A 16,418-nucleotide genomic window follows, 5' to 3' on the forward strand; every position below is an offset into this window, starting at 1 on the left:
CTCCATAAATTACACTTTTCCAAATAATTCACTTTCAAGCTGAGCGCATTTTGAAAGATCAAATAAGTTTTCCCAAGATGGAAAACAGGAGCTTTTGGGTAACCATTTGGATGAAAATAAACCTGCCACCCAGGTATGTGCTTTTGGGTGGTGTTGCTCAGTGGTTAGTGTGTCAACCCATGCACTGAAGGGTTGCGTGTTTGATTCCTAGTCAAGGGTACAGACCTGGGCTGCAGGTTTGATACCAGTCCAGTCAGGGCACGTATGGGAGTCAACCAATCAATGTGTCTCTCTCACATCAATGTTTCTCCCTCCTTTCCCCTCCACTCTCTCTGAAAATCAATGGGAAAAATATCCTTGTGTGAGGATTAACAACAACAAAAAGCACATACCTACTTCACACCATGACTCAAACATAAAAACTAAACTATAAAAGCATTAGAAAACAATGTAGGAAAATATTCTTGTAATCTTGGCAAAGAACTTCCAAGCAAGATACACAATCTAGAAACCACAAAGGAAAGAAAAAAGGAGGCAGATTTGACTATATAAAAATCTCAAACAATAAGCAGAAAATATTTGCAAGAGGATAAAGGGTTAGTACTTTTAATATACAAAGAACTCTCAACCAGTAATTATAAAAATGCTAATCAAAGCAAGGATGTGCTATTTGACACATGCATGCTGAAGGATTTAAGGATGAAGTGTCATTCTTCATATGCTTCAGAAAAGTTAAATACACATATAAATCAAATATGGCAAATTCTTAAATTGTTGGATACTGCTGATATATACAAATGCTCCTGTGCTATTATTCTTTTAGCATTTTTATGTTTGAAAATTTTCATAATTAAAAAGTTGGAAGGTAATGGATTGCATTTTTAAAATTTATTTTTTTTAAATGTTTATGCTACACAGGCATAAAGAAAAGCCTTGGAAGAATATACTGTATTACCAACATATCTTTGAATGGCAGAATTTCAGATTTCTGTGCTTATCAGTATTTTTCAATAATAAGCAATGTATACTTCTATAACAGGGGTGGGCAAACTTTTTGACTCGAGGGCCACAATGGGTTCTTAAACTGGACCGGAGGGCCGGAACAAAAGCATGGATGGGGTGTTTGTGTGAACTAATATAAATTCAAAGTAAACATCATTACATAAAAGGGTACGGTCTTTTTTTTTTTTTAGTTTTATTCATTTCAAACAGGCCGGATTCGGCCCGCAGGCCGTAGTTTGCCCACGGCTGTTCTATAATCATGAAGAACATTACTTAAAGATAAAGTCAAGAAAGTGTTTTCAAACAAGAGTTACATTAAAATGAACAAATGACGAAGATTTCACAAACTCTAAAATAGTATGTAAATTTAATATTACACAAGAGATAACAGATTGTTGTGTGGACAGCACTGAGTTTTTGAATTTCTACTTACCTGAGTAATTTATACCATTCTCACGGTATAAAAATCCAAGCAATTCATGGTAATGCTCATAGAAGGGAAGGGAACACTGGGTGAAAAAGTATTACCTCCCCTCTAAAAGACTTGAGGCAAAAATAAATGTTAAAAATTATCAATTCGGGGAGGGGTAGGAAAGGGGTTTTTATATTATTCTCTGTACTCTTCAGTATATTTAAAATTTCTCAGAAACAGAAATGCAAATATTATAGAACAAGCTCAAATTCTTCTTCACCACTCCTCCCAAATAAATATTAACAGTTTACCACAGTTTAAAAAACTTATAAATAGCATCCTATAAAACACTCCTCCCAAATAAATATTAACAAGTTTACCACAGTTTAAAAAACACTTATAAATAGCATCCTATAATCGATACTATCTTGCAACTTGCCAAAATTATCTCCAAAATAGCAGTATTAATTTATACCACTGTGGGCATTATTTAAGACCAGACTTTTCCCTACATTTCTGCTAGGACTCACTATTTCAAAAAAAAATTTTTTCTTTTTGCCATTCTAATGGTTAAAAGAGATATCTTAATTTGCATTTCCGATGCTTAGTTTGAGTATCTATTCTTCTTTTTTTTTTTAGTATCTATTCTTGTTATTGGACATTTTTCAGTTCCTATTATTGAAAAACCATATCCCAAATTTTCTAAATGTTACTCTTATCATTAAGATGAGAACATACTGCCCTGGCCTGTGTGGCTCAGTTGGTGAAGCATCATCCCATGCAGCAAAAGGATGCTGGTTTGATTCCTGGTGAGGGCACAGGCCCAGGTTGCAGGTTCAGTCTCAGGTCAGGGTGCATACGGGAGGCAACTGATCTCTCTCTCTCTTTCTCTCTCTCCCCTTCCATTCCCCTCTCTCTAAAAGCAATAAAAACATATTGTTTTAAAAAACATGAGAACACAAAATCTTAATGGTGACTGAATATGCTGTAGGAGTAGGAATCTTTTTCTGAAACAATACATTTTCTAGTTTCTTCTAAATTAATTCAGTAATAGAAACTGAAAATTATGATAAAGTGGCTGAAAATAATCCTTTCAGATTATGAAGTTATTTAGTTTCAGGCTACTCTACTATAGGAATACATAACACCCTTCAGGAGTTCATAACATCAAGCTAAAAGAAATAAATGCATCTAAAGTACAAGTCTTGTGAGGAAATGAAACAATGGTTGAGACAATTGATACATTTGGGATACATTTAACTTAACTTGTATAGCATTTTGAGTCCATGATGTACTTTTCATGTATCTTGTTTAACCCTAACAAAATTACTATGTAACATTCTCTGATGCCCTCCTGTAAAATGCTAGTCAATTCTGTTCACTTCTCATGTTATTGTACTGATCCCTTTGAGTGTGATTTACAGGTCTCCCTCCCATAGTAAACCATGCTGCCCTCCATTCTCTAGTTGCTTATCTCTGTATTCCCAGTATCTGACAGTACTATGCCCTCAAATACTTGTTGAGTGAATGGGTTATCATCAGCCCCACTTAAAGGACTAGGAAACAGGCTTAGTGCTGAAGTAATTTGCCCCAAGTAACATAGCTATTAAGTATTTATTTTACATAAATTACAACGGCTTTATCATTGTAGGGCACTCTATAATTTAAACATTTTAAAATACATCATTTCACTTTAATGCTTACAACAGCTGATTAAGTAGGCTTTTTGATTACCATTTTATAGATGAGAATGAAAATTCTGTGATTAAACCCTAGGTCCACTCAAATCCTAGTTTATAAGAAGTACAGCTGTCTCTTTACATACTAGATAGATCAACTTGGGTTTAGGAGTCTCTATTTAATTTTTTTGTTGTTGTTAATCTCCACCTGAGGATATTTTTCCATTGATTTTTAGAGAGAATAGAAGGGAAGGGGGGCAAGAGAGAGAAACATCGATGTGAGAGAGACAATCGACTGGTTGCCTCTGGCATGTGCTTCAACCAGGGCCAGGGATCGAGCCTGCAACCAAGGTATGTGCCCTTGACCAGAATCGAACCTGGGACCCTTCAGTCTGTGGGCCAACAAGGAGCCTCTGTCTTTATGTAACAAACACCTGGGTGGATGAAGGAAACGGTCAGAGGAAGACAAAGCAACAGGACAGAAGCTGGAGACCAGGTGTAGGTCCATCTAAAGACCATAAACTGATATTGTAGTGTCAACCACATGTACCACTTTGGAATCTAATCTTGGCCCAAAGGTTTTTCTTGATATTACTCTGTATTCACAGAAGACAACTGCAGGCTTTCTCACATATCAGCAGTCTCAAAGGCTGGGGAGGGATACAGAGCTAAGAAGAACTTCGAGAAACAATAGATTATATTATGCATGGACAAAGCAGGGGAAGAAATGATAACACAAAGGAAAAGGCTAAGGAACTTTAAACATGGTCTTTCTTAGTCTTTAATTGGGCTGTGAGTTTCTCAGACCAACTTTCATTCATTCTATGTTCCCAGCTCATAGTACTTATTTAATTGAATGAAGAGAGGTAAGATGTGAGAGGGGAAAAAGATAGAATATTAATTTTAAAAGTTTCCATTAAGCACTTACTATGTATCTAGTGCTGTACTTTTATATAAAAAGAATATTTACCTATTTTCTAACCTGCTATATATGGGCCAATCAAATATGTTAATAGTGATAGTGATGACTATATGGAAGGTTCATTATGGGTTACTAAGGTTACAGCAGAACCCTGAACAGAACAAACTTGAACAATAGGGGGCTGTGTAGATGGAGGGAGACCAGGGCAACCAATGTATTGCACATCACCACAGAACTGGGTAAGACACTTCATAGGGTATAAATGTGACTCTTGAGGCTTGGAAAAGTGAAAAACTACTCTGGTGGAACATTCTGTTATAATTAATCAGAGCCTTAGACCCCGAATGACCAAAGAACAAACCCCACTCCTTCCCACCATCTGATGATCCCAACACAGACTTGAAGGGTCCAGGCATGTTTCGCTAACTGGCCATCACTTCACCACTATGACTGCCCACTCCTGCTGTTGGAACCATTAAGCAAAACAGAATGTTAAAGAAATTATTATCTACTGACTACCTATAGTGTACTAACGTTACATTTTCTCATTTAATACCCAAGACTATGGCATTTTCCACAGAGGCAACTGACAGGTTAGGTTACTTGCCCAAAGTGTTAAGTGGCCAGAAAATAAATTTTTTAAATATATTTTTATTAATTTCAGAGAGGAAGGGAGAGGGAGAGAGAGATAGAAACATCAATGTTGAAAGAGTATCATTGATCGGCTGCCTCCTGCACGCCCCCCACCAGGGATCGAGTCGGCAACCGGGGCACGTGCTATTGACCAGAATCAAACCCGGGACCCTTCAGTCCACAGGCTGACGCTCTATCCACTGAGCCAAACCAGCTAGGGCCAGAAAAAATTTTTAAATGAAGCATTTTTCCTGCCCTTCTTATATAAGTTATATCACTGAGTAACCTTATAAAATTATTCCAGCTAATATATGAAAATAAAATGATGGAGTTAGAACATCACTATTTTGACACTTTCAATGAATTAACAGATCTAAGCTTTGGACAGCAATAGCTGTTAACATAAAAAAACATCCAAGACATCATTACAACCTGATGAATATTGTGAATGAACACAGCACTGCCAATATTCTTGCCAAAGGGAATGAACCTGAAGTTATAAAGCCTCTGGATCCAGCTGTCAATCTGCAGAAAATACAGAGGACAGAGGAACATGTTGAACTGTGCTGAGTATGCAACCAGAAAAATTCAGTCTGTGGAAAACTACAGGTCAAATGGCCTGAGTTCAACAGGCATAGTATAGGGAAAAAGCAAAAAAGGGAAATTATACTGTAGATATCTAAAAGACTAATCAAAGTTTTTAAAAATGGACAAAGTAAATTATACTATCCAGGGACGCACACTTGGATAATAAAACCATAACAGAATGCAAAGAAGTGATTACTATAAAGTCAGGACAGCAGATACTTTCTGAGGGAGGGAGGATGCTGTGATTGGGATGGGCACATGGAAGGACTTTTAGGTGACAGGCAGTTTTAATTCTTGATAGGGTAGTAGTTACAAAATTGTTTGCTTTAAAATAATTTAACTATAAATTGTTTTTGGGTGGTTTTCTTTATCTGTATTCTACTTTTTGCAATTAGAAAAACATTTTAATCACATGAAAGCTGCTTATATACGGCATGATTCCATTTGTATGAAATGCCCAGAATATACAAATATATAAAAACATAAAGTGAGGAAAATGTTCTAAAACTGATGTGGTAATGGTTGTACAAATGTGAACATGGTAAAAACCAATGGATACTTTGAATGGGCGAATTGTATGGGATGTGAATGATATCTCAATAAAGCTGTTCAAAGAGTCTAAGACGCCCCAGTTCAGGCAAGACACATTTAAAAAATACAGGCAAGGGTGGAACCTGAGAATGTGAATTTCTGACAGATTCCCAGGTGATACTGCTGATACTGATATTAGCCATATTTTGAAAACCACTTTAACAAAATATTTAAAAACTGCTTCTAGATGAAGGCAGTACTAAACAGCACTGACGAAGTATTTTTACTCAGGGACTGAGAAAGTAGTCCAGAAAAAAACACACACCAGTTAACACTCTATGCCTAGCATTGTTCCCCAGCTCACCAACATCTCCTGGGAAATTGTTGGAAATGCAAATTCTCAACACGTTACCCACTTACAGAATCAGGAAATCTGGGGGTGGAGCCCAGCAATCTGTGTTTTAGCAAGCCCTCTAGGTGATTCTAATGTTCCATTAAGTTTAGAACCATTGTTCTAAGCATTTTATATGCATTAACTCAGCTAAACTTCTCCAAAAACCCTATGAAGTAGGTAACACTATTATCATCTTATAGATTAAGAACTGTGGCACAGAGGTTAAATAATTTGCACAAGATGACAGAGCTGGTAAAAAAAAAAAAGTGAGGTCAAAACCTGAACCCAGGGAGTCTGGCTCCAGTGTGCTTAATTATTGTGCTGAAAGGTACTTCCATCTCTAAAAACTCAATTGGCAGAATGTAATAATAAATAATTAGCAATGGAAGTATAAAAAAACAAAAAAGTAAAGGCCAGGAGAAATATGCTTCACTATAAAGACAGGCAAGTAAGAAAATAATTGCAGCAAATAATGAAATCATTAAAGCAATCTTCCAAAAGTGTTCCAAAACATAAATAGTCACCAAATACAACACACCCAAGTATTTCCAGAGTAATTATCTCTGGTATCTAGTTATAAGGACTTAAAACCTGGGTTATGCTAAAGATGGTACATAAATTCATGGCAGCATGTTCACTTACCAATCTTTAAAATCTAAATGATTATTCCAGAATAATTTGCATCTCCCTACTCCTAGTCCCTTTTTTGTTATTAAAGATTATTGAAAAGGAAAGATCACTTTCTTTCTCAATAGCTAAGATTACACAATCAGAATCTCAAGTTTGAAAAGAACTTTCACATTCATCTAGTCCAGTGGTCGGCAAACTCATTAGCCAACAGAGCCAAATATCAACAGTGCAACGACTGAAATTTCTTTTGAGAGCAAAATTTTTTAAACTTAAACTATATAGATAGGTACATTGTTATTAACTTAATTAGGGTACTCCTAAGGCTTAGGAAGAGCCACACTCAAGGGGCCAAAGAGACCCATGTGGCTCTCGAGCCGCAGTTTGCCGACCACGGATCTAGTCCAACTAGCAATCCAGACTGAATCGATCTACAATACCAATCTCCACTTAATGATACATTCGTAAGAAGCTAAAACAAGTTCCAACTTTCTGTAAAATCACATTCTGGGACCAATCCATGCCACCACTGTAATTTTTAAAGCCAAATGGTTAAAAACTTTCTAAGGGAACTAAAAGTTGAAAATGCTCAGGTTAACAGCCCGAACAAAATACATAGTTGTTTTACTCATAGCGAGCCACTCCTTCACTATCTGAAAGCATTGCTATAACCAGAAGACCAAGTTGGTCAACAAGTACATCAAGTTTTAGCAACTCAACCCCTATGACACATCAAATGAGGAGGCTTCCAAAGAATCTCTGGAGTTGAATTATCCCTGACATTAACATATTAAACATCTGGTAACCAGTCATTGAGAAAACGAGTCAGAGAACAATACAGCAAAACACCCAGAACCCAAGTGCTTATAGATGGTGAGATCACTGTAAAGCAGCCTAATATGGTTGTAGCTACACATCAGATTTTAGCAACTTAATCTAACTGCAGGGGAGGTAACATGGACTGTAAAGAGCACATATTTTCAGAGCAACCAAGTTTGGCATTTAATAATACTTTGAAACCATGGGTTAAAACATACAACAGAAAAAAATCCAACAGCATTTCCACTGTAAAGTTGTAACTGTTAAGAACTCTGGAAACAATTCAAATAATAAAATGCCTACGTGTGAAGCTCTGTCCCAAAAATCTAGTTATCCTAGTTTCACAAACTCAGGTTTAAGTGACCTATTCAAACTGTCTAACTACAGAAAACTTACAAGAGTAAATATCTAATCACCACATCTAACATGCTTGAATTTTTTTTTTGTTAAATGAATCAACTTCACTGTATTTCCCAAGAAATCACTTATTTAATACTCATCTATTTTCAACTAGTGATCTGATTTCTCCATTAATAACAAAGAACTAAAGTCTGAACTCATGATCCATAGCACTGAATTCACACTCATATTTCATTTAATACCCCAAAAACTTTCATTTATGACCTGTATACCCTCTTTACCCCTTCAACTTGGAATCAATCACTCTCATTTTTCAGGTAGGCACAAATGACCTTGCTCTGCCTCTATTTGTGCTTAAGTCAAAGGCTGGCTGGAGTCTGTGTCCAACTTCCTTTCTCAGGTTCTGACGGTGAAAAAGACAGTAGATCCCAGAATGGCCAATGCTATCCAAGGAAAGAAATAAACAGTATAGCCCAAGCTGGTTTGGCTCAGTGGATAGAGTGTCGGCTTGTGAACTGAAGGGTCTCGGGTTTGAGTTCGGTCAAGGGCACATGCCCAGCTTGATGCCCAGTAGGGGGCGTGTAGGAGGCAGCCAATCAATGATTCTCTCTCATCATTAATGTTTCTCTCCCTCTCCCTTCCTGAGATAAATAAAAATATATATTTTTAAAAATGAACAGTTTAAAGGACTTTATGCTGGGGGGAAGGGGGTAGAAAAACATCATTTCCAGAAGAAATAAAATGAAAAATATTAACAGGAAAACTACAGTTGTGTAAAATAACTGGAAATCAGGATGTAAGTGCAAGCTCTCAAAAATTGTTTAGTACTGCCATTTCAAAAAGTATATTACAGCCAGAGGAACTCATCACTAAGACTCAATAGCTTAGAAGTTATGGGTCAGAGTAGCTGAGATACCAACATCAAAAGAATAAAAAGCAACATTATGACACAGTATAAAAATAACTAAACTACCTAAGGAAATTGAAACCATGATGAAAAACCCCAAAGGCACAATCAGGTCATTATCTAGGAAACATTAGCTTCTTCCACAAGGAGGCCTACTTTTCATGTGGAGCAGTAAGCAGGGCCAAGACATGGAACTGAAGTCAGGTATCAATTAAATCAGACTCTGCCACAGAAAAAAAGAATCCATGACTAGTTATTTTGGGATAGTGCCTAGGCCAGCAGTATCAACTCCAACTGGGATACAGGAGATTACTGCCATTGTTCTATTATAATGAGTTCCTCCAAGGTTTTTATCATATTAGCAAAAATAGGTTGGATACCAATACCGGTATATCATCAACAAATGTGGGGAAAACTATAGGACAAGTTTTTCAACAAATAAATCAGAAGGAAAAAAAACATACAAAAGGGAGGGAACTTGCAGATTAAACTATATTTAAGAGCCATATCAATCCTCTGTGATAAATGAACTTTCTTCGGATCCTAATTCAAACTATAAAATTTGAACACCAGTTTCATCTTCGATATTTTTAAAAAGCATAAATTTTTTTGAATTGTAATAATGGTTTTCAGGTTATGTCTATACAGCCCTTATATTTTAAAGATACAAATATTTGCAAATAAAAATAGACAGTAGGGATTTATTTCAAAATAGCTGGGAGGGGCAGTGGGGAGAAGTATAGATGAAACAGAATGGGTACACGTTGGTAACTTAAAAGGTGGTAATAGGTACACAGGGGGATCATTATACCATCCAATTTTTGTAGGTTTGAAAATTTCCATAGGTCTTTAAAACAGAACTGGTTAGACAAATCTTGTAATTTTATTTTTTTTGAATGATACTTAAGGTGAATTTAAAAATCATGTACAGACAGAACTCATTCAGTTTAATTCAGTAATAAGCCCCACTTAAACACAAGAACCAACTAGTGCCACTTCAGATCCATGTTAGAAACCAGAGTAACTCAATTACACAATGGAAAATACATACACCCCCAACATCTCCATTCCAGGAAGTAAAATACAAATACTACCCACAAAGATTTAAAAAAACTAACCTAAAATCACAGCCAATCATACTCATCCTGGTGGGAAATACCAACACTGCTCCAGCAGCTTTCTGAACCTTTCTGACCAAGTTGGTCTGCTGGTTCCTCTGGAGTACTAACACACTCAGGTCAGACTACTGATGTACCTACAAAAAAAAGGTGGGGGATATACAAACATTTATTAGGGTGTAGGGGAGTTAACTATTATTATATCAATGTTCAAACATAATCACAGTTATTATTTCTTAAGCAATCGCCCTCACATATCAATTTACATTTTTCAGGACCTGCTTTAAGCAGTAACAATTCAGAACCAACAGCTAAAGCAATTCTTCTAATCTAACACCCCCTGAGAACACAACTCAGTTCTCAACCCAAATGTACTTTACAGGGGATAGTGATTATTTTTAACCAATTTTTTATCCTCATGATAAATTGATACACCAAGGTAAATTTATTATTTGGTAAAAAAAAATTGCACGCACAAAAAAATGTTCACCTTTATACATGCTTTTTGGCCACACTGGGAGACGAATGATAAACACCCTAGAAACTCAGGTTGAACTTTGCCACTGAACCTTAGACAAAGTTTTTAACTGGTATTTCCACTCCTTCCTCTGAGAGATCTACCTAGAATACATTAAACCTTTTAGGCCACACCTAGATTGTCATTCCCAGATTTATTCTAGTTCTACATGACAAGAGTCAAATTAAGGTTAATTTCTGATCATTGCTGACCCATTGTAAAGAACATCAAAGCAAAATCTAAAAACAGAAAGCGATCCCCTGATCTCCCATGAAAGAGGAAAATTCTATTACCTCCAAAGGACTTTAGTGTCCACATATAGTTAATTACTGGATGGTTACCCACAGTAAATTTTTAATCCTAGGTGAACTTTTCATAATCAGATTATTATTTCAAACCCCATCACCCACCAAGGTAATTAGAAAAAAAGCACTCACTTTAATATTGGTCTAATCAAAATAGAACAGTAAGAAAACTACCTCCATATTGAACAGTCACTTTTATTTAGTTAGAATAGTTGAAAACATAAAATATCAAAAGAATAACACAAGGTAATGTATTAAAAAACTGGGAATAATTCCCTTTGGAAAAGAAGCCTGGTATCCCAAACAACCTTTCTATACTCTCTCAGATAGGAATTATCCTGCCCAGGATAACAGCAGATCCTACACTGATCTGAGATATACCAAACAAAGGAGGTAGGGAAAAAGCACTATAAACATTTGAACTAGCTAGCAAAAGTTCCCTTTATCACCACCATGAAAAGCATGGCATCAAATCTCATCTAGGATAAATGACAAGACAGACTGCCTTGGAAGGAATAGGTGGAAGAAGCAAGGGACCAGGCACCCTTTCTAAAAGACAAAGTGGGGGGGGGGCGCAGTTCTTGAGAAGAACATTATGACTGGTGGTTATTCTGGGATAGTGATTTTGCACTAAAATTCCTTGACTGAAAGGTTAATGCAGGTGGGAATCATATCCAAACATTGGGAACCCTCGAAGATAGTTTGGCCTATGAAGAGGAAAAAAAATACAAAACTGATAGGACTGGCCTAGAAATATATGAAAAAATTACAGTTAAAGGAATAAAATCTCTTATTCTTTCCTAGGTCATAAAACTACCACATAACACAGATGTATCTGAAAAAATATTCTTACACTAAGAAAAAGTAACCACAAGTCAGGCACTTCACAAAATGTCTAGCAAATACAAGTGCTACTGTCCCCATTATACGGATGAAAAACCTGAGAATATGAAAAGTAATTTGACCATGGTCACAAAGTTCAACATGAATCCAAAGCACAGAGTATTTCCACCATACTAGGCTCCTTCCCTTGACTGGGGAATGTTGGTTTCTCAATCTAGGCAACATTGGGGCTAAAATGATACTGAACATGTAACCTAAAAAGGAAACAAATAGGCAATTAATTGCCTTTTGTAACGATGGAATGGTGGGAGTAGAAAAAAAGTAGCACGGTAATGATTGAGAGGCAAGAGATACTCTATCAAAGCTATTTCATTTTCTAGCACGTGGGGGAGGGTGAATGTAGCAGAGCCCGATAGTTAAGTATCTTTTCTCTAGGGAATTCAGCTGCTGGAAAAAAAGTATCGGGAGAGGGAGACAGGGAATAGAAGGATTAAGACGTGAGTAGCATGTAGGAAGTGGTCAGAAGCAAAGACAGATTCCCATAGACCAAGAGGTCACAGGACCTCAGAGCAAGGTAAGATAAAGGGGCAGTTCCCAAGCTTTCGAGGGGGCTTGCGGGGTGTAGGACAAAAATTTGGTTTACAGGAGGGTTACCCTCTACAGCTTTTTTGGTGGGTTTTTTTTTTTTTTTGCGGAGGGGGTGGCGGTTTGTTATGAAGAAGGGAAAACTAGAATGAAGAGGTCACAAAGACAGCAACCATCCAACCACCAACCCATTCACTGTTCCGCCTAAGAACAGCATGCAGAGTTGGAGGAATCGGTGCCCTGTGTTAGATTGGGGTCATAAAGCACAAAGAACTGAGAAAACGGGAAGGCTGCTATGGCTCCATCCATAATGATGGAATAAATGAAGAGAACTGGAAAGGTTCTATTCATCACCTGCGTTAAGAGGACCAATGGAAGAGGGAAGCCGGACGGGATAGGGGACTTGGGCTAAGCTCTTCCTTAGTAGGACTGGACAAGAGATAACAAGGAAACGTACTGCCTCCTCCTAAGTATAGCCTTAAATATCCATGTAGATGGGGAAGATTCAATGGGACCACAGAATTAAGGGAGAAATGGGAGGAGTACATCAGAAGCATCAAAGCTTGAACTCTTAGTCAAAGACCATGGGAGTTCGGGAAGTAGAGTCCAGCTCAAGAAAAACTAGGTGATTGATTTGGGCGGCCACAGGAGTGGAGAGCGGAGGCGGGCCCGCTAAAAGGTAGGGGAGGGGGGAGAACTAGTCATCGTTAGTCCTCATCTCCTCCCGGCCAAATCTAACCCCCAACCACACACCCCAGGAACTACAGGACTCCCGCCCCCCACCCTTTCCAATCCGCCCACTGCGGCGGCGACAACGGAGGCGTTGACTGACTGGTGGGGCAAAAGCGGGCCCACACGCGGTTGAAGCCCGAGAAATGATGTCGCTTCAACCGATCACAGACGGGGTGGTCTTCGCCCAAGGTTCGGTTTCTCGGCTCCTCGGCGTTCCGCCAATCGTCACCTCCACGCCGGGTACCTTAGAGGCGTCACAAATGCGGACAGCCGACACCTCAGTCTCCGGTCCTAGCCGGACAGACATAAGCTTCCGCCGCCATCTTAACAGCAAGCGGACCGACCCTAGTCACTACCCCCCCACCTCCAAGCTACCTCCGCCACTGCCAAAGGATCCCACGAGGACGTAACGCCACTCCCGCGAGAACTCATGGGCTAAGAACAGCACGAGCCGAAGACGCTGCTGCCGCCTCCCAGGCTGCTGCTGCAGTCTGTAGTCGAACCGCGACTGCCTCTGCGCGATCCCGCGAGAACCTCTACCAAACGGGAAAAGCGAGAGCCCAGCCCTTCCCAGACCCCCTCCTTCCACCAAAGCCGAAGTCGCTACGGCTCCGCTCTCAACCTACGCGAAGCGAAAAGCAAATGACGCACAACCTCACGGAGCGTCGAGGGGCGGAGACAATCTGCCGCCACTGGCTCCCGCATGCGCCGCGACAACCATCGCGATATTACATTTAGTCTCTACGAGACCTTTGAAATCACCGCAGGAAGCCGCCCGCGCCTCGCCTTTAGGAAACACGGGTTCTCGCGAGACCCAGTGCACGCTCCTAAAAAGGAGAGAGGCGGATCTTCACGAAAATGACTGGGAGTTTTTTTGGGGGGAAGGGAGGAACCTCCCGTCCTGCAGGGATCTCGCCTACCACGAGGTTTCCGACCCACTGCGGTGCTGGCTGCCAAACCTCGCGATGACACAGCTCAGCGCCAAATCTCGGCCATGTCCTGAAAACTGCCTCCGCCCCCGATCTAAGGTGTCTAGAGCCTAGTGCTAGAGGAAAATTTAAAAAGTCAACCTGTTTATTCTCACGCTTCTAGGCAGAGCAGTACCAATTAGCCAAACTCCATTCTGAAAGAGAAACGGGTCTCCCATTGTTACCTGCCACCAGGCATCACATATTAACCTGGACTAACACATAAAAGACGTTCAGGCTCACAATAAGCATGCAAATGCAAATGAAAACAATGACATAACATTTTTTCCCATTAGACAGGGAAAAATGTGTTTTTTTTTAAGATCGGTAATATCCATACTCCTGTCCTCGCCGCACTGCAGGCTAACCCGAATCCATCTTAATCTAACTAAAGGGTCACGTTGTTAGTTCTAGCTACAAAGCCACTAATTTTTAACTCCTGAGGCTTAACCAACAGACCCAATAAAGTGGTTTTCTCCAAACAAAGGAGTCAGCCCTCAAAGGAAAATTGAAGCTTCCTGGGGGGGGGGGGGGGGGGAGAACGTGAAAGCTTGTAGCATTTAATATGGCAGTTTTTCCACGTCTAGGCAACAATGTTTCTCCAGTAAATCCTGGAATACAATCTGGCTCTAATTGTGAGCTTTTCTATTCTAATACATTGTTCTTTCCATTGTAATTTAAATGTATTCCTTTAGAGTACATTTTAATATCTGGTAGTATAAATACCCCCATTTTTACTTATCTTTTAAGATATTTTCTCGGTTATTCTTAGCCTTTTCTAGATGAACTTTAGAATCATATTAAGTTCCAAAAACTTGGTATATTTATTGAAATTGCATCAATTGTATAAAACAACATGGGGAAAACGGACATCGCTACAAAATTGAAACTTCTTATCCAGAAGCATGTATCCCTTCTCCGGGTATGCAAACGTTCTTTAATTATATTCTTCAATAAAGTTTTGTAGTTTACTTCTAGGTATTTTTACTTGCTTTTCTTGCTATTGCGAATGGGGTTTTTTTCTAGTATTAAATTTTTGAAATGCTTACTGCTTATAGATAGGAAGACTATTGCTATTTGCCTATTTACTTTTGTAATCCGGCAAATAAAGAATATGTTCAACTTCAGTAGTATTCAGGGAAATGCAAATGAAAACAATGACATGCCATTTTCTGCCCTTTAAATTGGTCAAAATTACAAAAATTTATAATAATTTGTGTTGCACAATTGTGGAAAAATGGGCATTCTCGCACAACATTGGAGAGTGTAAGTTAACATAGCCTTATGGGATGGCAATTTGGACAAATCTATCAAAATTCAAAATGCATATACACCTTGACCCAGAGATTACTCTTCTAAGAATTTCTCCTACAGAAATACTCATACATGTGGATGAAACATACAAACCCATTCATTATAGCATTGCTTGTAATTGCCCCCTCCCCCCCCCAAAGAGAAACATCAATCCGGAAATAGTTAAATAAACTGTAGTACAATCATACAATGCAGCTGTTTATACATCAGACAAATTGAGATCCCCTGATATAAGGAAGATCTGCAAGACATATTAAGTTTTTCAAAAGCAATCTGCCCAAATAAATTTGTATTTGCGTGTTGTAGTACCATTTAGATCTCGAAACATACAAATACAATGCCTAGTAGTTACCCGCGAAGCCTGCCCGCCCGCCCATCACCTTCCCCCTCCCCTGAGGCTGCCTTCCTCCAACCCGTGAGAGAAACGCTGAAGGCCCGGCCTGTACTCCCTCTAGGGCCACTTGGCCACGGCTAATGCCGGTACCTCGCATCCCCACTGTCGGCCGCTGTCTCGCCGCGCTGCCGGCCGCCGTCCCGCTGCCCCCGAGGATGCGGCTAGCTCTCCGCTGGCGCGAGCCGGGGTCTGCGGGAGGGGGGAGAGGCGGGGTGGTGGGCGCACTGGGACAGGCCGCCTGGCCCCTTCACCAGCCTCTCCCGCAGGCTCCCCAAGGCCGCCACCTCCGAGCTTCCGCCCCGGGTCCCGTGGGAACCACCTCCAGCGAGGAGCCGCCGCGGCCGCGGGAGCCGAGCCCGCCCCCTAACCCCGCGGGAAGACGCTCACCTCGGCGGCAATAGGTCCGCGGGGCCCGCAGGAGCGTGCCGGGTCCGGGGCCCTGCTTCAGCCCCGCTCCCCTCGCTCGCCCTGCACTGAAAGCCTCCCCTTCGGGCTGTGCTCACACTCGATCCGAGGCTCCACCCCCGTCTCCCAAAGCCCCGCCCCTGTCCCTTGGGGAGGGCGCTCCCTCCTCTGTAAACCCGGGTCTCTTACCCGGGACCGCGTCTGAGCTACTCGTGGCCCAGCAAACTCAACCATAAAGGATATAGTAGGGTCTCCAAGGAAATGGGATTTGATTCCAGGCAGGATGGAAGCCGCTGAAGGGTGACGGGATTTGATTTACGTTTAAAAATTAACAATCTTTCCAGCTGTCTTGGGAAGAATGGG

General features: G+C 40.0%; 1 protein-coding gene across 15 annotated transcripts in view; it reads right to left on the reverse strand.

Moving 5' to 3' along the window:
- Window positions 1-16,130, reverse strand: part of HUWE1 (HECT, UBA and WWE domain containing 1, E3 ubiquitin protein ligase) — a 142,704-nt gene extending 126,574 nt beyond the window's left edge. For 8 of the 15 annotated variants that reach the window (XM_023760015.1, XM_023760022.1, XM_023760017.1 and 5 more), the window contains exons 1-2: window positions 13,350-13,608; window positions 9,993-10,129 (exon numbers count right to left, since the gene is read on the reverse strand). The gene's annotated coding sequence lies outside the window, so the exon portion shown is untranslated. Of the gene's footprint in view, window positions 1-9,992; window positions 10,130-13,349; window positions 13,688-15,740; window positions 15,840-16,037 lie in introns of those variants that run through there. The other 7 variants (XM_023760016.1, XM_023760013.1, XM_023760026.1 and 4 more) reach the window with 5 other exon arrangements.
- Between the last annotated feature and the right edge of the window lie 288 nt (window positions 16,131-16,418).

Source organism: Myotis lucifugus, unplaced genomic scaffold (assembly GCF_000147115.1).
Source record: "Myotis lucifugus unplaced genomic scaffold, Myoluc2.0 scaffold_169, whole genome shotgun sequence".
In the NCBI taxonomy this organism is placed as follows: Eukaryota; Metazoa; Chordata; class Mammalia; order Chiroptera; family Vespertilionidae; genus Myotis; species Myotis lucifugus.